Source organism: Pholcus phalangioides, unplaced genomic scaffold, assembly GCF_987345545.1.
Source record: "Pholcus phalangioides strain wild (caught in Gottingen) unplaced genomic scaffold, Ppha-v1.0 ptg000010l_1, whole genome shotgun sequence".
Lineage (NCBI taxonomy): Eukaryota > Metazoa > Arthropoda > Arachnida > Araneae > Pholcidae > Pholcus > Pholcus phalangioides.
Genome location: NW_028301603.1, coordinates 13,258,148 through 13,280,532, shown reverse-complemented (window position 1 = coordinate 13,280,532; position 22,385 = coordinate 13,258,148). Strand labels below are relative to the sequence as shown.

The 22,385-nt window shown below is 37.5% G+C and overlaps 1 protein-coding gene and 1 non-coding gene across 4 annotated transcripts in view; one reads left to right on the top strand and one right to left on the bottom strand.

The window, feature by feature from the left end:
• LOC149080951 (protein disabled-like) overlaps window positions 1-22,385 on the top strand; it is a 122,185-nt gene that overhangs the window by 3,732 nt on the left and 96,068 nt on the right. The window lies entirely within an intron of this gene.
• Window positions 15,622-15,693, bottom strand: TRNAD-GUC (transfer RNA aspartic acid (anticodon GUC)). Its single transcript has one exon. It is a non-coding gene; the product is annotated as a tRNA-Asp (tRNA).

Here is a 22,385-nt window from a genome sequence, read left to right as displayed (position 1 = left end):
AATGGGGAAACTATGTAATAAATATGAACATTCACATCGGCATATTTTGTATGTTTCACTTTTTTCTCAGAAAATACATTTTTATGTTTTATATCCTCCCTCGGGTTGAACCTGGGACCGCGACGGCAATTTTCACGGTGGTAGACGAGCATCTTACGACCACGCCACTCGGGTGGCTCCCCAGTCGAGAGGACAGGGGAGCGGAGTATGAGAAGTTTCTTTGTCCAAGTTGTGGCCCTCGACAAGTTATTACGAGTGAAACTATTGGCTTTTAGACAAGATTCCAATAGACCGAACTTAAGTGTGGGGGGGGGGGAAGTGGCATATTCTTATCCAGTTTCGTTCGACCCTAAAATCACGAATCGCGATTTTGTCTAGCCTCTTGTGCTGGGTGGGGCTGCTCTCGGGACGTCGATCTACAGAGTTATCCTGGATGCCCCTCGGGACGGGGTGGGAATGAACTATGCAGCTACCTCTTTTCTCATCATCGCAACTTCATGAACGGAAACCTTTTTTTTCTATCTCTTCTATATTGCTATTTAGTGATCCTCTCTCCTATACATATTTATTTTATTTACAATAACCCCAGAAGGCATGAAATGCACTTATACTGGAAGAAAAAAAAATAATAGTCAGTACGGGAAGCACTTCGCATACGGAGCCAGGTCGAAATCCCCAATAGTGGAAGCAAATCTTGCGTAGGAGGCACATACAAGTTCTGATGGAAGACTGTTCCATATTCTTGCCACACGGCATCTATATCCGTGGAAAAAACAATCCCTTCTAGCCATTGGTATTCTTATTTGGAAGCGATGCCTACGTAGGTTAACTCGCCTGTCTATGATCTCAAAGAAAGGCTCTCTCGATGGTAGATAAACAATTTGGTGGACTAGTTTGTAGCACATCTTCAGATCTGCAGCGATTCTACGCCATTCCAGTGAGTGTAAACCCAGAAATTTAAGTCTCTGGCAATAAGATAGACCGCTCATGCCAGGTATTCGTTTAAGGGAGAAAGTATGCATATAAGGAAGGAAAAGAACACGAAGAGAGGGGAGGGTGAAAGATTTGGTTTACGACGAAAGAAAAATCTTCTGCACTCATCTTTTTTCCCCCTCTTCTATTTCTGACATTCGAACAAAGAAGTCAGTTTTTGAGATTTATCGCCGATACTTTCAACACATATCATCTAAATTTGTTTCTAAAAGCCTGTACGTGAAGAGGGTTAAAATGAGTTTATAAATGCTGGGTGACACTGCGGGTGATAACATAATGATATATAAACCACAAATATTTAATATTTCTGTTTTCCGTAAGGAAATATGATCAGCCTACATCATAGCTTCCCAACCTTTTTGTCCCATCGCTCCCCAATACAATCTGCGGCTCTCAACCTTCGGCTCTCAATCCAGCGGCTCTCAACCTTCTTTGACTCGTGGAGCCCTATCCAGTATATAATTTTTATGGCGGAGCCCGTTTGACTTGAGGAGCCCTCTTTTGTACATAATTTTTATGGCAGAACCTGTAGGACTCTTTTATTTATTTATCTATCAAATTTACTGATTTAATTATTTTCCTCGAGTCGCCGCGGAGCCCCAAGCACCAGTTGAGAACCCCTGATCTAACCCATAGAATCCTATGATATATTCGTAGCTTCTACCGCTCCCTGGAGCATTCCATCGCTTCCCAGGGGGCGTTAACGCCCACGTTGGGAATCACTGGCCTTTAGATGAATGTCCTGATGTTTTTTTGTTCGTTTTTTTTTCAATCGAGCCCGAATAGGGCATTACCTAATCAACTGAATTTCCCACATCGGACTACTTGATGTGGAACTGATTTAGATGAGTACCAACCACAAAATATCACCGAAACTAACCGAGGCTTAAAAAAAAACTGAAATCCCAATACGTGTCGGATAATTTTGGGGAAAAACCTTCTAATGTCCATGGAAATCTGATTCAAATTGAGTGAAAAATCCCAAAGGTTAAATCATTTCCCCTTAAACAGCCTTGGATTAATAGGGGACGTAGATTATAAGGATTATTGTGGTCAGTTCATTTGGCCATGGGTACGTACATGGAAAAAAAAAAACAAACGTCCCGGTTTCAAAATTCGTTAATTTACTGATTTCTTTCCAGGATTTATGAGAGGTGTTCGCAAATAAAAACCGGAACCTTTTTATCGGCGTTGCCACACGTTTGGGTAAGAAGCCAATTACTTATGCTGCAAAAAAAAAAAAAAAAAAAAAGAGAAGAAGCCTTATTTCTTATGCAATAATAGTAATAATAATAATATCTTGAGAAACCTCTTTCATAAGTGGCCAAACGGTTCAAGGTTAATAAATGAATGCAGAATTCCATGACGTCAGATTTCACGGAAACTGGTTCGCAGTCAGAATTCACACATATACAAGATCAAAGTAAATAACGCATGCATGCATACACACACACACACACACACACACACACACACACACACACACACACACACACACACAAAATAGCAGTAGCCACGTGATAACTTGACCTCAAGGCCCTGAATTATGAGCAAAAACAACACTAGATAAGAAAACCATCCATTAAAAAAAAAAAAATTGCGTACGCACCGGGACTGGATTTTGTCTGTTCATTGGCGTATCTTCAATCATGTAAATTGCAGAATTGCCCTACACTTCGCACCAATCACCAGTAGCACCTTTCATTCAAACCGAATTCATTTCCCCCCCCCCCCACTTGGGTTCAGACCTTTGGGCCTTGAACTCTTCCGATAGAAGAGGTTCTACAAAAAAAAAAAAAAAAATCACATATATAACTCTATGAATATCTTAATTTAAATTACTATGGGAGAAGAAAAGGGAAATCGTCAATGGCTAATCGATTTGATGGAAGATTTAAAAAGCACGCACTCATTTCCAACCTTCAATCTTCTGTCACGATCTGGTCTCTGGTCGTAATCAGGAGGCCAAGGCTTGCTGACCTCTCTTTCTATATTATGTGGACACATAACATGTGACGGCGTTATCTTCTTCTCCGTAATTACCAGAGTGTGTCCAGTTGACCCTGAATGCGTGACCGTTGGGTTTTAACGACCCTTTGAACACTGGGTGAATATGTAGTAGTAGTATTAAATAAGAGGAGAAAGTCTAGAAGATCGTTTTCGTTTTTTTTTTCCCGAAAATTTTGTTTTCCATGGTTTTTTCTTCAAGATTTGTGATGAAAAGTTTGCGGATATGTTCTGACGTAATGGCGACCTATGGCTAGTGAAGAATGCCACGATGTTCGGTTGCATGTGTTCGCCAAAGGCGAAAGATCCAGGAATCAATTAACAACTGCAGACTTCGGAAAATTTTTGTAGAAATTGGGAATTATATCATGAGACAAGTCGAAAATGCTCTTGACATTAGAAACCGTTACTCTCTTTGAAAAGTATTCAACGGAATGCGCAACGACTCTCTGGAATGCATATGTTACGGTCGAAGCCCGAAATCAGCCAGTTCACGAAGTGGCCTGCCAATTTCACTGTAAATTGACCCGGCCAATGTCGAAATTTCGGGCGTTAAAGATCCAGTTCGCGAATCGGCTGGAAATCCCTGGCCAATGAACGAAAAGGCATGATTCTGGGGGGCATCGCCAAGTTGGCTTATTTTTTCGGGATACTTATCGCCGCATTAGCTATGACAATCCATCATATCGCAGTCGCAACGCGGACAGAAACAACTATATGTCTGTATGTTATTAGATAGACAGTTTTTCCTTTCTCAAAAATTTCCCGTTTTAACTCTCGTCACATGGAGCTAATCCAAGGCAGCTACTATATATAGCCAAGTATCACACATTGGCGATGAAAAAAAGTATTTGTGTGTGTGTGTGGCGCCTATCGGGCATTCTCTCATCAACACATCGAACTTTGGCCAGGGATCTCCAGTCACTTCGCGAATTGGCCGACCAGAGCTCGAAAAATCACTAGCCAATTCTGAAAATCGGACTTTCGCCAAAACTCTTGGCCAATTCGCCCACTGGTCACTTTTTGGACTTTTGCCAGAATATATATGTACAGTCGAATCTCGTTTTAACGAATACCGAAAATCTCATTTTAACGAACACTTTTCAATGATTTGAAGAAAAAAAAAAAAGATTAAAAATGTAGAAAATGATAAATACAGTAGATAGATATAAATGTAAATAAAATTCATAGAAACACATACGAATGCAAAAAATAAATAAAACGGAGAAAGAACATAAAAATGAAAAAAAAAAAAGTAGTGTAGAAAGGTGAGGAATATGCTTAGGAAATAAAATATGTATTTAAAAAATGCGAAAAAAGACAAGTATATAAATACAAAGCTATTCTAAAAAATTTAAAAACTGAAAATTTAAAAATTATAATCAAACGACATGTAAATGAAACGTAAGAAAAAAAAATGAAATTTGTAATAGACAAAAATGTAGAAAAGTACATCAAATGTAAAAAATTAAAAAAGAAAAATGTGTGGAGAACTTTTGAAATATTCACGTACGAAAAAAACCAAGTACTAAATTTAAAATGCAAAAAAAAAAAAAAAATTCCAAACACAGAAATGAAATCTGTAAAATTTAGTATAAGAAATAAAAAACCGAAAAATCTATGAATACGAAATCAAATATAAATTATTTGGAAATAAAAACATATTTGTGTGTGTGAAAGAAAAAATTACGGTAACACCTTCCTGAAGAAAACAATAAAAAAATAATTGCAAAAGAAAAATTAGACTATTATAGAAAATGGAATCAAACATGAAAGGTAACATGAGGGGGGAAAGTTGTAGAAAGATACGTGAAATATAAAAATATTTAAAAAAAATAGCAATTTATCAAAAATAAAATTGAAAAAAAAATGCAAAAAAAGAGAAAAATGTAAGAAAAGAAGAAAATTATGAAAAGATGGAAGTTGTAAAAAAAAAAACGCAAAAAAAGTGGACAAATTAAACAACAGTTGAAAAAAGAAGAATGGGAATTCATACAAGAGAAAATTAGAAAAAGTGGAAAAGTTAAGAAAATATAAATGCAGTCTAACCTCGTTAATGAGTCACTATTGGGAGAGCAAAAATATGACTTAGTAAGCGGAGTGACTCGTTGAACGGAGTAAGCCATAGCTGTGCCAATTCCTGTCTGAGGACAATTGGGACTTCCGAAAAGTGACCCGTTAAGCGGAGTGACGTGTTAACCGTCACTAATGACCGATAAAGAAGGAAATTATAGTAAGAGAAAAGAAAAGAAACTGAAAGATGGGAAAAAAAGGGGAAAAACCAAGGCGGAAAAGAAGAAAAAAATTGAGGAGCGAAAAGAAGAAAAATTAAGGGGATAAAGAAGGAAAAAAGTAATGGGAAAAAAAGAAAAAATTCAGGAAAAAAAAGAAAAAAATTATTAGGAAAAGAAGAAAAAAAATTATTAGGAAAAGAAGAAATAATTAATGATGAAGAGAAGAAAAATTGAGTGAGGAAATAGAATAAAATTGCAATAATTGTAATTTTCAAAATTGCAAAATTGCAATTAATTCAAGAGAAAAAGAAGAAAATTGCAATAAATATAAAAAAAAAAGAAAAAAAATTGATTTTCAACTAAAACATTTAACAGCATGGGTTTCGTTTCGAGTAATACGCCTGTAAATGTAAGTTTTTGATATGGTGATTGCTCAAATTGCTCTCTCTCTTCCATCCTACCTATTGTTGTAGGCAGACATACCGTTGTTACCGCACGAACTCAATTTGTTGATCGTTTGCACGACAATTTTCATCCTCTGATTTCATGATTTCGTAATTTCTAATATTGTTTATACAAAATGAACGAAATTAGTTCCGGATCGGTCAGGATGTTGGTGATAAGTTTCATGCATATGTAAATCGTGAAGGGTTGATGGGTTCATATGCATTATACCATAAGTTCATAGGTCAGCGAGTGCCTGTTGCAATTCAAGCATCACCAGTGATTGATCAGACATAGAAATGGGTCACAAATTCGTCTTCATTGGATTCTCGGACAGCAACGATGCTTTCGCCGATGGCAATGCGCGATATTACAGTCGAAATTACCGTTTTACGCTATTCATTTGGATCGAGGTATTTGGTACAGCATAAATGGAACGATTTTTAAGTATCTTCGCCATGTACATACCAATCATGTGGCACGTGATTCCTCTTCGAAAACTCTAAAAAGTGTTTCGTATCTCGAGGAAAGGGGGGGGGGGGGAGTGTGCTTCTTTTTTTTGTGGAGAAAGTAACAACTGATATCTACTATCACTTCCTGTAATTACTATCAAACGTGAATAAAGAGTAGGAGTGGGAGGGGGGGGGACGATTGTGCCCCTTTCAGGATTCAAATAATACGGGAAAATTTTCCTGCCCCGTAAAATACAGGATGACCCAACGAACCTACATAATAAGTCGTCTTCCAAGACACATCACCCTTGATCCGAGCCTGCCTCCGCTTCATTTGCAGCTGAAGATGTCCGTCACCACTTCATTCGAAGCTGGAGATTTCCGCCTTCGCTCCATTCGAAGCTAAAGATATCTGTCACCGTCAGTACCGTCTTAACGCATGGGCCCACCCGGGCACGGTCCAGGGGGCCTCACAAAAATGCGATCTAATTGAAATTTGAAAGTAAGCATGTAAATTTTGCCAGAGAGGCCCTCAAAAAATCACTTGGCCTGGGGGAGGGAACACGATGCTCTTGAGACATGGCTCTAATCACTGTCAATTAGTAGCTGGAGATGTCTGCCACCGCTCCATCAGCAGCTAGAAATACTTGCCCGTCTTCATTCGCAGCTGAAGATTGTTTGCTTAGTCTTCATTCGCAGCTGAAGATGCCCGTCTTCACTCCATTAGAAGCTGAAGATGCCCGTCTTCACTCCATTCGAAGCTGAAGATGCCTGTCTTCACTCCATTCGAAGCTGAAGATGCCTGTCTGCTCTATTCGAAGCTGAAGACACGTCTCCACTCCATTCGAAGCTGAAGATGTTTGCCTCTTTCAAATTGGAACCTGAAAATGTTTGTCTCCCCCACTCCATTCGAAGCTGAAGACACGTCTCCACTCCATTCGAAGCTGAAGATGTTTGCCTCCTTTCAAATTTGGACCTGAAGATGTTTGCCTAGTCTTCATTCACAGCTAAAGATGTCTGTCTCCACTCTACTCGAAGCTGAAGATGTTTGCCTGGTCTTCATTCACAGTTAAAGATGCCTGTATCCACTCTACTCGAAGCTGAAAATATCCGCCTCGGCTACATTCGAAGCTGAAGGTAGCTGCTTTCGCTTCATGCGCAGGTAGAGATAACTGGTGCGAATTCAGAGCCCAAGTGCGTATCCAGTGATGGGATGGGGTGATTCGCCTCTCTCAAGAGCCGAATAATATGGAAAAGTTAGTCCGTTCCGTAAAACACGGGGTGATTCAACGAAGCTACACAGTAAGTTGCCCTGGATCCGCTCCTGATTACTATTGTTATTTAATAATTGGAAAAAAAGAAAGAAAAAGAAACTCTTTCAGCTTTTGGATTAGCAAAACATTAAAATAGATGCCACTTTAAAGATTAACGTAACGTGCGTGACTCGAATCACCAATTTGAAGAATTGGAAGAGGAAGTCACAAGTTGTGGTCGAGCATTGTTCTAACATCACAAAGATCACGAAACGAGAGTAAAATGGTTATTCACTCTAATATGTCTTTGAAAATGAAATGTGTCCCACGAGGAAACGTCTCTCGTCGACGATGCCATAGAAGATCGAAAAACAAACAGCGGAAGAAAGGTTCTCGAAAGCAAACTAGCGGATATTTCCATATTCAACATCAAAGATCCAGTTCAGGCTTTCACTACTCTCCGATTTTGAATGCAATTTTACATTGAACTCATGTTTCATTCTTTACATTCGAATATTATCAAGACTTTTTCATCGAGAGAGAACCCATGGATTTAATTAAAACAAATAGGTATATGCTGTAGTTCCGTAGGGAAAAAAATTTCTGCGTTTGCTCTTTTAGAAGAACAGACATGTTTTTTCGAGATCTTTCTCTTCGAAGCGATCTATGTGTGTGTGTGTGTGTTTTTTTTCTTTTAGTGTTTTAAGTATGTGAAGCTTGTTCCAGATCATAATGAGTGATGACGATGGGTTCATCCATATGTTAATGTTTGAATGATAAATGAGTTCATGTATATTGTACCGTACTTCACAAGTCAACAATGAAAGGGTGTGTGTTGTAATTATTGGCGGAAGCGGGGGGTGGGGTATTAGGGTTGAATTCTCCTCCTGAGCAGAGGTTATAGTGCATTTTTACAGCAGCCCACCCCCGCCTTCATGGAAGAAAAAAAGGTTGCTCCCCCCTGAAAAAATCGTGCTTACGCTACTGATTGCAATCGCAACTGAAGCTGCTATTAAGACCAGTGACTCATAGAACGTAAAAAGAGGTCGTCATTTGTTATTGTATTATATCGGATTAACACAACAAATATAGCCTATTGCTTACTTAGTTCATATCAGTGATTCAATGATTTTGAAATTTACCCCTCATGGTAAACGTAAAGTAACTGCAAAAATTTTGCCGGACATTTTGAAAAATGCATTTCATACGGATTCTATGACATGAATACATGCATATTCATAATTAAAATTGAATGTAATTTAAATTCGACACGCGGGTTGAAAAAATAACTGATGAAAATTCAGAAATGAAGCTGTTAAAAAAAGCAAGGAATAAAATTCCCAAGAATGAACAGAAAGTACATAGTAAAGAGGAAAAAGTATTAAATACAGGGATCAAATATGAACAGAAAAAAGAAGGGGAAAGAAAACTGGAAGAAGAAAGAAAACTGGAAAGAGAAAGGTGTAAAAAAGGAGGAGAGATCATGGGTAGAAAGAAAAAAGAGAAAATACAGACGGAAAGGCGGAAAATGAGAACCGCAAAGCAGAGAAGGAAAGACAGAAGAATGAAAAATTACCAGAAACAAGAATAAAAAAAAAAAATACGTTTTCAGATGCAATAACAAAAACACAAGGGAAGAGAAGTATACAGGATGATCAAAATACAGGGTTAAAAAAATCGGCGTAAATACGTGAGAAAGAACATGAAATGAAGAGGAAGAAAGACTAGGAGTAAATGGGGGAGAAGAATGAAAACAGGGATCTGGAAAAAAAGGCGGGAAGAATAAACGAAAATGGAAACTGGGATAAAAAAAAAGACGGGGGGAAAAATTAGAGAGAAAAGAGAAAAATTCGAATGGGCAGATAGACAGAGGAACAAAACAGGGAGGAAAAATGGGCACGAAGAGGGAAGAAGAAAGAGATAAAAATAGGAACGGAAATGAGGAAGAAAGACGGGGACAAAATGGTAAAAAATAGAGAGATGGAAACAGGAATGAGAAAGAAAAATGAAAAGAAATAGGAGAATGAAAGCAAGGATGAGAAAGAAAGATGGGAAGAAAGGTGGAGAATGGGAATGGGAAAGAAATGTAGAGAGAAAATGGGAAGATAGAGAGTGAATATGGAAATGGGGATGAAGAAGAAAGATGGGGGAGAAAATGGTATGAAAGAGGGAGATGGAAACAAGAATGGGAAAGAAAATGGAAAGAAATAGGAGAATGGAAGCAGGGATGAGAAAGAAACATGGGAGAGCGAAAATGGGAATAAAGAGGGAAAATGAAAATAGGAATGAGAAAGAAATGATGAGAGAAAAAATGAGTGAGAAAAGAGAAAAATGAGCAGACAAAGGAATACAGAGAGGTAAAATAGAAATGGAGATGGGGAAGAAAGACGGGAGGGGGGATGGTTAGAAAGAGGGAGATGGGAACAGGGATGGGGGAAGAAAATGGGGAGAAATAGAAGAAAGGAAACGAGGATGAGAAAGAAAGACGGGGGAGGAAATGGCAAGAAAGAGGAAAAAAGATGGGGATTGAAAATGGGAAGAAAGGGGGAAAATGAAAATGGGGAGAGAAACACAAATAAAGGGAGGAAAAATGAGACACGAGAGAAAGGTGAGAGAAAAAAAAGGTGTGAACACCGTAAAAGGTAAAGCAATACAGTAATAAAAAATTATCAGACTTCGGTAATCGTCGGTAACCTTTTTCCTTTCTGATTGATAAAAGTGACAAACCAAGCCGTGATGTTTTATTTTATTCATTAATTTATTTGTCGGATTCCAGAATGCACTTGTTGATCACGTGATCATTAGAACATTGAATAACAGTCTGGAAAGGAAGAACAGTCCGAGACACGGAGAGGTCGCGAAAAAATTGCATAACAGGTCTCGTGATGGTGATGAGCGGGGACATACGTACATGCATGCGTAACCTGCCTTCGCATAACTAAATGAAGTAAGAAGTAAACTTGCATTTTCAAACCATTAACGAGGATGAACAGGATGTTGATGGGCCATCTGAATAGGCATGTCGAGAAAAACAAAAATCATTTATAATGTAAAAATCAATAAACTTTTTTTGCTTACAGTGATATTGGCCATATTTCCTAGAGCGACGAGAAAATGAACGTAATTAATGTAATTTTAATTACGAGTGAGTACCAGGCACTGAAGGTCATTCATATGGTTCAAGAGATTGCTTCTATTGCATCAGAAAGGGTTAAGAATGAACACGTTGGTGTAAGATTCTTGTCTGATTTCATCTCATTTTGGTCATTTCGCCTGTTCTGATCATTCTTCGATCTCTTCTGATCCAGTTTATTTTGCTTGAAAGAAGAGAAATATTGTTTTGCAGGGGTGCCCAACCTTTGGTATCCTCGCGAGCCGGAAACTTGTATCTATAGGGATGACCATATAACCATTATTTTACGGGACATTCCCGTTCATCCAAACCGTTTAATAAAATTTCCGGTATTTTCCCTCATTTTAAATGCGGGGCTTACTTGAATTTTTGAGTTCGAGAATTGAGATTATTTTCATGGCTCATAAATTCGGAGAAAATAATTCACACTTTTTTTTGGCTGTAATTGGCAACTTTACTTACCTTTGACAACTTTTTTTTTATCGATAACAGGCGATGTTCCGTAAGGATCTCGATTTCCCGTATTTTTGTGTGAAAGAAATATGCTCAGGCTTTTATCGTGTATTGATATTCTCCAACCGGAACGACTTTTACGGGCCAAATGGAACCTCTTGGCGGGCCAGAAGTTGTGCACCACTGTTGTGTTACTACTTAGTAACAGAACATCCCCACCCCGTACTCTATGAATAGTGATGACTAGGATAATTATTGTCCTACAAATTGAAGTCATTCAGAGACAGTTGCTATTTTCCAAGGATGCTGTCACTCTCCGCTATCCACACGAAGGTTTCAATAGATGGTTGAAACCTCCGTTGCTATTTTGCTTTCTGTCCAACGAATGCTACTACTTCTTAACCGCACACGCTTCTAGTAAACATTCCTCTACGGAAATTCTAACGAATTGGTTGCATGACGAAATGTATTTTTTGAGTGTATGTATAGCTCTAACTTATTCGTGTTGTCAGAGTGTTTCGTGTTTTGAAAGATGTTGCCACCTTTCTTCCATATTTTGAACTAAATATGGCGGATGCATCAAATCGAAATTCAGGCATTAACAGATATTTCGTAGTGGTCATAGAGTTTCTTCGAACATTGTTTACGAAGATTTTGTTGTCTTGAAGTGAGTTTGGTTTGGTTTTTGCATTGGACATTGCTTAACCCTCTGGCTGCGGAAATAGTCGGTACTGAAACTCGAAAAACGAAAAAGGTATGATGCACACGCACAAACACAAAAACCTGGATTCAAACCCACAATCACAGACATACTAGTGATTGAAAGCAGACACGCCACCACTACACCATTATGTACACTCAGCCTATTCAGTGCAAGTAAATCCGTCACATATAGACGAATATACAATAATAACAGACGACAATAACAGTATAGGCAATAATACTAATAATAAAAACTAGAATGTGTGTGTGTGTGTATCATCTATACATTACTTTTAACCCTCTGGCTGCGGGAATAGGAAGTTCATTCTGAACAAAACCATTTCAAATCAGGGCGGTCTTAAGACCATCATGGGCCCCCGGGCCAATTGATTTTTCTGAGGCCTTCTAGGCAAATTCTCGAAAGTTTCAACTACATCTCACTTTTGTGAGGCCTCCGGGCTGTGCCCGGGCTGGTCCATGTCTTCAGACGGCATTGTTTCACATCAGCGCAAGATGACTGAGCAGGCTACTACATTCATCATCTGTGAATGATGGGAGCGCTTTGAGGGTTAAAGAATATTTGTGTTACCTTATACACTGTTTAAATAGTGTTTGTCGCCTTGAATCCTTGAATAAAGAGTTTTTGTTTCCTTGAATTGTTTAAAAATTGTTTGTAGTTTTGAACACTGTTCCAATAGTCTTTATTGCCTTAAATACTAAACTGTTTAAGGACTGTTTTTTGCCCTGAACATGTTTAAAGAGTGGTTTTTTGTTTTGAATACAGTCCAGCATCTTTGTTGCCTTGAACTCTGTTCAAAGAGTCTTTGTGGCCGTGAATAATGTTCAAAGATCTCCTTGGAGAAAGGTTTGAAGAGTTTTTGTTGCTTTAGACCAGTGTTTCTTAACCTTTTTTTTGGCCGTGGCTCCCTTTGAACCATATTTTTTTTCACGTGGCTCCCCTGTCTTACCCAGAGTTTTCGACCCTCATCTAGAAGCAAGATCCTTTATACGTATTAAACTGATTTTTTCAGTGAATTTATAATGAACGAAAATTTTGCAAATAACATTGGCCTCCAGATCACTGGCCCAGAATTTATTGAGCTCCCAGATAGTCCGAGTTCTATTCAGGGCCGCCTCAATATCATGGGGTCCCCCTAGGCAAAGTGATGCTATGGTAGTCCCATACTTAGCTGGAAATAAACAGCCTACATATTTCCTACTTATTTTCAAAATTTATTGTACTATACAAAATATCATAAAGTGGGGTCACTTATGGAGATAAGACCCCCGGGCGTGACCTCTCACAAGAGTGGGACTGACAGAGCTGCAGCCCGAGGCCTGATATGGTTTTGATCATTTTTTGTTTTTCACACTATGAAATTAATATAGAGGATTGGTCTGGAAAAATGTAGCCGGGGGCCTGCGAAAAACCCCATCCTAGGGAACCTGCTGCAAAATGTAGGTGGTACGGCCCAGGTGGGTCCATGCCATAAGATGGCCCTGGTTTTATGGGTGGTTTTGTTGGATTCTGTATAAGTGTATAGTAACAATATAAAAGCTTTATTTCTTCACACCTTAATTTTTCTTCTCAGCTCTCTGCAGCCCTCCAAATCACCTGTCATGGTCCCTTTCCCCATTTTCTTCCGTGGCCCCCCCCCCTGAAGTATCCCAGTACCAGTAGGGGGGGGGGCATATGACCCCCGGTTGAGAGCCACTGCTTTAGACAATGTTGTAATAAACTTTGTTGCCTTGGACAGTGTTTGAAGATTATTTATGCCTTGGACAATGACAATGTTTAAAGGGTCTGTCTTTGTTTCCCTGAACAATATTTAAAAAGATTTTGTTACGTTAAAACACTCTCTAAAGAACATTGTGTGTGTTTAAAGAGAGTGTCTGTTGCCTTGAATGCAGTCCAGCGTCTTGGTGGCCTTGGATATTGTATGAAGAGTGTTTTTTAGGATGGGAAATTGTTTAGAACAGTGATGAACAACCCCTTCCATTGACCATCAGCTGAATACGAGATATGACTAACACTTGCGAGCCACAAACTGATTATCAAGCTTATTAATTACTAGTTACAATACCCGGCGCTGCCCGGGTTTTCTTCAATTGCTGGGAAGATTGAAAAGGTGACAAACCATTATAAAGGAATAAGTTATTGTACATAACACTGGCAGCATTAAAGATGTGGCAAACCCTTGTAAAGGCATATGCATTTCTGGAACGCATTGTTAGGAAACCAAAGTAAAAATTTCGAAAGTGATTGTTGAGGGCGAGAAAACCAATTTTGCCCGACAGTTTTTCGCCCATTTCGGGCATTTGCCCAGCTCTGACAAACTTTTAAAGTAACCTATCGTTCAAGTCAGGGCCGTCTTAAGAGTATCAAGGGCCCCCGGGCCAACTGATTTTTCTGAAGACAAACAACTTCTCGAACATTTCAACCAGATCTCATTTTTGTGAGGCCCCTCTTCGCTTGAGGTCCCCGGGCCGTGCCCGGGTGGACCCATGCCTTAAGACGGCTCTGGTTCAAGTCGGGTCCCATTTGGTATATATGCAAAATTTGACGACGATCGATCTAAAATTGCAGATTCGTATAGAGACAACTCGACACGCGCACGCTAAGAAATTCCATTTTATATAGGCTTATGTAGATTCGACTTTGTGCAGTGATACTTTTTCTAGGAAACTCTTTCGCTGACCGCATTTGGCCCTGGGTCAGGGTGTTTTTTATCCAAAGTTGATTAGACATACCGCGATTCTCAATAACTATTAACTATGCAAGACTGAGGAAAAAATAACTCCCCCCCCCCCTCCCCGATCATCGAAGATTCAATGGGGAAATCCTCAAGAAAATATACAGGGAACATCAGAACTTTCCGAACCTGTCGTCAACGCCCATGATTCCAACACACACACACGTCCATCTTCTTTCTACCTGCAAAACGACGTCGAACGAAACATCTTCATTATCAAACCTGTTGATCAAGGGCTAAGGACTCCTATTTCCAAGAAAACTACATTGTAAATAAAAATTTCTAGGAATTACCCATACATACCGGGAAATGCTGTTCCCTACGTCAACGACGATATACAAAACAACCAAAAACTTTGGTTTTTCTTTTAATCTTATTTTGTTCGTTTTTCTGTGGAAAAAGAAAGAGGAAATTGGAAATAACAAACACACACGTTGGTAATTTTTGTTGTTTTCTGTTTTTATTTTCCTCCACAGACGTGCGATTAGCATGCGTGCATGCATGCCGAAATGCCATTAGTTATTTCGAGATAAACGCCCCATCATGGCTGATATTACAAGAGGAAATGTCTCTCACGTCGAATAAGACGTTTTCGCTTATTTGATATAGCTTTCGCTTTTCTCGGACACATCCCGTTACTTCCTCGAAGACAAGGACCGATGACATCTGAGAGAGTTTCGCTTTCTTCCCGTAGAAGTAGTCATCAGTTGACCGCCGTTTTGGTTAATGAGGCGTGTGTGGTCAGTCTTGTAGTAATCAAGTTATGTCTGCTCATGGGTAATAAAGGAAATGCTCAACCAGATTAATTTCTAATCCAATCCGTACGTGTAACAAGCATTTCCCTAATTATGCATGAATAAATTCTCAATTTAAAAAAAAAAATTTGTTTTCAATTTTTTTTTTCCGGTCAACAAATGGGTTTTTTAAAAACTATCCAAATACGATGAATTCCAAAAGGGATCAATTCAACTATTAATTTTGTTAAAAATGTTCTCTCCAACTCAACATTCAAGTATTCCAGTGATTCTCAACGTGGGCGTTAACGCGCCCTGGGGGAGGGGACGATGGAATGTTCCAGGGGAGCGGTGGAAGCTACGGGCATAACATAGGACAAGATATACGGAAGACTGGATGTTGTGAAGATATTTATTATTTGAGATGTTAATTTTTTTTTTATGGAAGGAAAAAACTCATATCTGCCTCTACCGGGAGTCGAACCCGGGTCCCTCGATTGACGGACGAGTGCTCTGACCACTAAGCTACAGAGGAGATAGAGATTTTCCTTCGCTAGAGCGTATATGTGCCGAACGGAACCGTGCAATGGACGGTGAACCGATCAGCTAATAGCTCATGGACGACGAGCCACCAGATGGCTATATATATGACATGAATGATATAAATGTCATATATAACATAGGATCCTATGGGTTAGGTAGTATTGGGGACGATGGGAGAAAAAAAATTCTGAAGAAGGGGCCGATGGGAGACAAAACAGGTTGGGTAACTATGAACTATTCTTTAATCCAACATTAGATATAGATATTTAAAACTATTCAAATGCAACAATGAATTCCAAAAGTGTTCAATTCAATTATGAATTATTGTTAAAAGTGCTCAAATTCAACAACGAATTAAAAAAAAAATTCTAATTCTAATATATTTTTAAAGATTTTCAAATTGAGCAATGCATTGTTAAAAGTGTTCCAATTTAACCAATGAATTTTTAAAACGAATCAAATTTAACAATGTATTTTTAAAAGTGTTCGAATTCAATAATGTATTTTTGAAAGTGTTCGAATTCAACAAAAGTTTTTTAAAAGAATTCAACAATGAATTTTAAAGCTATAAAGATTTAAAATGAATTTTTAAAACTTTTGAAACTGAGCAATAGATTTTCCAATTTGTTATTATTCGAAAATAGTTTTTAAAACCTATGAATCTATGGGAAATAGATGCATATAAAAAAAAGTTTCGGAAATACGTTTTTGTTGTTTTATTCCTTTTTTTGAATCCATTAATGACTCATTTTGTTTTTGTTTAAAATCAATCGTTGACTAAATTATTGAATGAGAATCCATATGGATGAATAACGAGCTCTCAACTTGAATTGGCGAGACCTTGAAGAAGCACTCATTAACTAATCAGGGTGAAGGATAAACTAAACTTGAGCGAAAATGCGTTGTTCAAATTTAAGGTCATTAAACTATGAGAGAAAGACCAAAAGCCCACCGACGAAAAAGCTCGCATAATTACAGAAATCATACCTAAAAAATTATTATAAAATTGGAAATGATAAATTTCAAATTTGCTTTGGAAAAAGCATTCCAGATTTAAGTGAAATAATTTTAGAATTATTAAGAAATAATTTTAGAATTATTAAGAAATAATTTTAGAATTATTAAGAAATAATTTTAGAATTATTAAGAAATAATTTTAGAATTATTAAGAAATAATTTTAGAATTATTAAGAAATAATTTTAGAATCAATAAAAACAATTTTAGAATCAATAAAAACAATTTTAGAATCAATAAAAACAATTTTAGAATCAATAAAAACAATTTTAGAATCAATAAAAACAATTTTAGAATCAATAAAAACAATTTTAGAATCAATAAAAACAATTTTAAATCATTAAAAGAAATAAATTTTGAATTAATGAGAAATTTTTGAATTAATGAGAAATCATTTTTGAATTAATAAGAGAAATAATTTCATAGTTATTGAAGGAAATGATTTCGTAATTATTAAAAGAAATATTTCCCAATTGTTGATAAAAATGTTTCCCAATTATTAATAGAAATGTATCATAATTATTAATAGAAATGTATCATAATTATTGATAGAAATGTTTCCTAATTATCAATAGAAATTATTCATAATTATCCAAAGAAATAATATCAGAATTGGTGAAAAAAATGTTTCGCAATACACGAAAATTCATAATTAATGAAAATATTTCCAAAATTCACATCTAATGAAAACGGATTAATGAAAATTAGTATGCAATGAAAAAATATTTCAGGATTAATGAAAACCGGTATTTAGTAAAAAATAATAATTTCACGGAATTAATGAAAATTTTCATATTTAACAAAAAAAAAAAAGTAGTCTCAGAATAAATAAAGTTCTTCAACAATATAGCCTTCCCCACCCTGTATCACTCGGAACACAATCATTAAGACGCCACTGTTTGAATCTAGATACCACTTGTTAGCCCTCGGGCTTCATAGAAATTTATTTTGGCCCGCGCGAGGTCTGAAACGTGAAAGGCACCTGTCTTCAGAAATATCAGGACCCTCCCTGTTCACCCATTCCCTCCTGTGGAAGGCTATACGTGTGGTGGTCGAGTGGTTATAGTGCCGGACTCGTGATGCGAGGATCCCGGTTCGAACCCCACAGTGGTGGTCGGCTGAAGTTGGTTTGCTGTGGTTCCCAACTTCAAGGCGCAAATGCGAGCCGATCTCCCCGTTAAAAAGTCTCGCCACAGAGAGCAACAGTCCTACAACGATAAATCATTGAATCATAACACTTCACTCATAGTTAGAAAAACTGGTGGCAGATGGCAGCACTACATATAACAAGCATTACAGAGAAACAAAAAACTTCACGTCAGGTTTCACTACACTTACACGCACATTCCCGCATGTACCGATTCGTTGGGGGGTTCCGCGGGGGGGGGGTGCATGTGTGGTGTAGCAGTAGTAGGTAGGGACTCCAAAAAATGACTCGGGGATCCATGATGTTCTTAAGTCAGCCACCTCGTTGGGCGGTTTGTCTGTTGTGGCGTTGTATTTGTATTTGTGTGAGTAAAGAAATATTTTACACGGCCACAAAACTATTTTCACCACCGGGACCGAAGAAGGACCCGACCCAATCCTGTAGGTGGCGTGCGTATCAAATGCGTATAAGAAATACACTTTAAAAGAAAAAGAAGGTATCTTCCACCAAAATCCATTTGTGCCATACTTATTTCGTGACGCCACAGACACGTTCCATTTTGCACGAGTCCAAAAGACACGCATTTCATAATCTCATTCATCTAGGAAGAGAAAATGGAGAAAAGAATATTTGTGTGTGTGTGTGTCTTTTTAAACACTTCCTAGCTGGAAGCGCTTGATCGTAATATGCAAAAGACCTGATGATCGACTTATAGTGTTTTTTTGGCCTCAGACAAAGTGTCTCCGTCCACCGAAAATAGCCAAACTAGCTGACTTCCTCGGTTGCGAAAAATAACCATAACTTCTTGAAAACCATCAAGGCAGTCTTTTCTCCACCTCTTCTTCACGCTCCGAGTGCTTGGTCGAACCAGGAATCGACAACGAGCTATATAGTATTAATCTTCTATTACCTCCGCTCCACAACAAACAACACACAACACGGGTTTTTATTTTAATTTTTTTTTTCTCTCTTTCGGATCGTAAACTAAAGTAGGTCAACAATGGAAGAGAACCTGTTTTTTTTTTTTTTTAAGCATTTATTCACCTGACTGACTGGCTGTATGGATGGCTGGCATTTTGCTTTGTTGCCAAGCTGTTGCCCCTTTTTTTTTTTCGCCAATTTGTTTACCTTGCATGGTTGAAACAATCGCAGTATATTTGAAAAATTCATCTTTATTAAAGATTGGTCAATTGAGATAACAATGGCTTTCAGAGAAATTTTTAATTTTTTTTTAAAAATAATGTTTAAGTCAAGAATGGCTTTTAAAAATTGTTTCAGGAGAAAGGGAGAGACAACGAAATTCTTCAGAATTCATTCTTGGAAAAAAAAAATTTGATTCTTTTAGCTTTTATACTCAAATATTTAATTATTGTTAATGATAAGAACTAATAATTAGCATTAATCACAGGTTCATAAATATCTGGTTTACGTATGAAAAGTTCTGGAAATAAGTCTGAGTCGTAGATCTTAACTAGTTAGAATTCAAGAACATAAAGATTCTTTAAACATTTTCCAACATTGTTCAAGGCTACAAAGCTTCTTCAAACGTTTTCCCAGATAAAGAAAGACTTTGCACTGCATTCAAGGCAATAAACCCTTTTCAAACAGTGCTCAAGGCAGCAGCAAATAGCTTTTAAAACAGCGTTTAAGTCAACAAAGACACGGTGTTATGGCAGTAAACAGCGCTAATCCAACAAACATTCTTTAAACAGTGTTCAAGGCAGCAACAAATTTTTAAATAGTGTTCATTCAGGACAACAGTTTTCAGATGGTAGCCAAGACAACAAACAATTTTTAAGTAATGTCTAAGACAACAAAAACTCTAAACAGTGTTCAAGACAACAAAAACCTCAGACAGTGTTTAAAGCAACAACTTCAAACAAGTCAACATTCTTTTAACAGGACAGTGTTCAAGTTTCTTGTTAAAGAATTCTTTATTGACTTGAAACGCTGCGTTAGCCCATAGTCTTTGTTGCTTTGAACATTGTCTAAAAACCGTCTCGTGCCTTTAATGCTGTTTAAAGAAGTTTTATTGACTTCAACGCAGTTTAGAATTCTTTGTTGCCTTGAACATTGTCTAAAAACCTTCTGGTGCCTTTAATACTGTTTAAGGAATCTTTATTGACTTGACGCAGTTTAGAATTCTTTGTTGCCTTGAATCTCGAACACAGTTTAGAGTCTTTGTTGCCTTGAACATTGTCTGAAAACCTTCTGGTGCCTTTAATACTGTTTAAGGAATCTTTATTGACTTTAACGCAGTTTAGAATTCTTTGTTGCCTTGAATCTCGAACACTGTTTAGAGTCTTTGTTGCCTTGAATCTTGAACACTGTTTAGAGTCTTTGTTGCCTTGAATCTTGAACACTGTTTAGAGTCTTTGTTGCCTTGAACCCTGTTTAGAGTCTTTGTTGCCTTGAACCCTGTTTAGAGTCTTTGTTGCCTTGAACCCTGTTTAGAGTCTTTGTTGCCTTGAACCCTGTTTAGAGTCTTTGTTGCCTTGAACATTGTCTAAAAACCTTCTGGTGCCTTTAATACTGTTTAAGGAATCTTTATTGACTTGAACGCAGTTTAGAATTCTTTGTTGCCTTGAACACTGTTTAGAGTCTTTGTTGCCTTGAACACTATTTAGAATCTTTGTTGCCTTGAACACTGTTTAGAGTCTTTGTTGCCTTGAAAACTGTTTAGAGTCTTCGTTGATTTGAACGCTGTCTAAAAACATGTTTGTTGATTTGAACATTGTAAAATTTGCATATTTCCTGCTTCCTGTGCTGATCAATGCGAATCCGCCTTGACAATTTTTTTGTGAATTCCTAAAAGAAAACAACAAAAACACAATTGAACATGTAAGCCTATTATCTGATGATCGTGTGTGGCCGGCTCCGTAGCTGTTGTATATTGTGAATAAAACAAATGCTTTCAAAAGGAAAACGAACAGGAACGAAATAGGAAGCAAAAAAAAGCAATAATGCCATCACATAGCAACCTTTGTTTGGGCATAAGTGTACTGTATACTCATACGAGGACTTTTCTTTTGCATATTTTCGCATCTGCATCAACAAAAAGCGTCTTTTTTTCCTACTTTCGTGTCTTTTGTTTGGTTTGTCTTCCTCGTTATTCATTTTTATGTTTAGAAAACTGTTCATTTAATAGATAAATTGGGAAATTCGAGTCCTGAAATATAAATTGCTTACGTAAATATTTGCTATAGATTAGAGCTGCGTTTCTCAACTTTTCTGAAAAAACAAGGACCAGTAAAATGTCAGAAACGATTTGACGAACCACTTGCGTCCCGTATTACGGGACACTCCTGTAATTTTCGTTGTTCGGATGTTTTTGTACATTTGTCCCGTTCTTTCAACGATACTTCTTTGGATTTTTAATACAGTAAAAAACCCTCAGATGCGATCACGACTCTTTTACGGCCAAATAATATAATTTCCCCTTGTATAATAAAAGTATGCATTTCAAACCCCCTGATTAACGGTTAGATCTCTTTTACGGACGAATTTGTTTTGTCCCGCTGATGTCCGCAAAATAGAGGTTTTACTGTTTTTGCTGAAGTCGTGAATTCACAGAGTCTTCGTTACATAAATTATGTCGTGATAATTACGGAAAAAATTACAATTATTCATTTCACATATTTGTCAGGGATCAACGTTTTTTCTCCGCAATTTTTTAGTCATTTTAATTACAGTTGCTGATTGCGCCTACTTCTGGCAATATTTGTGATGAAAAGTTGGCGTTGTCCCGTATTTTACGGATTATTATTTAAGATCCCAGTTTACAATATTTTTCTTCAATGGAATACGGTCATGAGATCATGTGTGAATATTTTTTCCCCGAAATATATTTTTGTTTGCTGCGATGTGTAGTCAGCTTTTCATTTTCTCACCCCTTCTGCAATTTTAGCAGTAATTAGAAAACTGGACTTAAGGTAATAAATTACATTTTTTAGGCAAAATTTAGTGATGTCCTGTACTTAGGATCGTAATTTACTACATTTTCTTCAATGGTGTATGGTAAACCTTGGGTAAAACCCGTCTTAAAGGTCACCCCTCTTTTACGGACAAATAATAATTTCCCCTTGAATAATAAAAGTATACATTTCAAAGTCTGATTTACGGTCACCACTCTCTTACGGACGAATTTTTACGCCCCTCCGGTGTCCGTAAGAAAGGGGTTTTACTGTATTACTAATATCAATTACAATAATTGTTCATTCAGGTGGAATTAAATTATCAAGTCTGCCTGCGAATCACCTATGCCATCGTCGCGGACCATAGGTGGGGAAATGCTGGATTAGTGAATTAAATGCTATAAAAATGCAGTTTCTGCGTTCTATGACGTACAACTATTGACGGGATTAATTGGAACCCTGCTAGAACTGATTCAGCACAAGGGCTCTTAATCTTTGTGTTCTGTGGGCCCTTTGTGGTTGATAATAAAGGCCACTGCAAGTTGGGATCAAGAGGAGGGTTATCGCTCCTCCCAAGAGCCGAATAATAAGGGACATTTTTCTGTCCA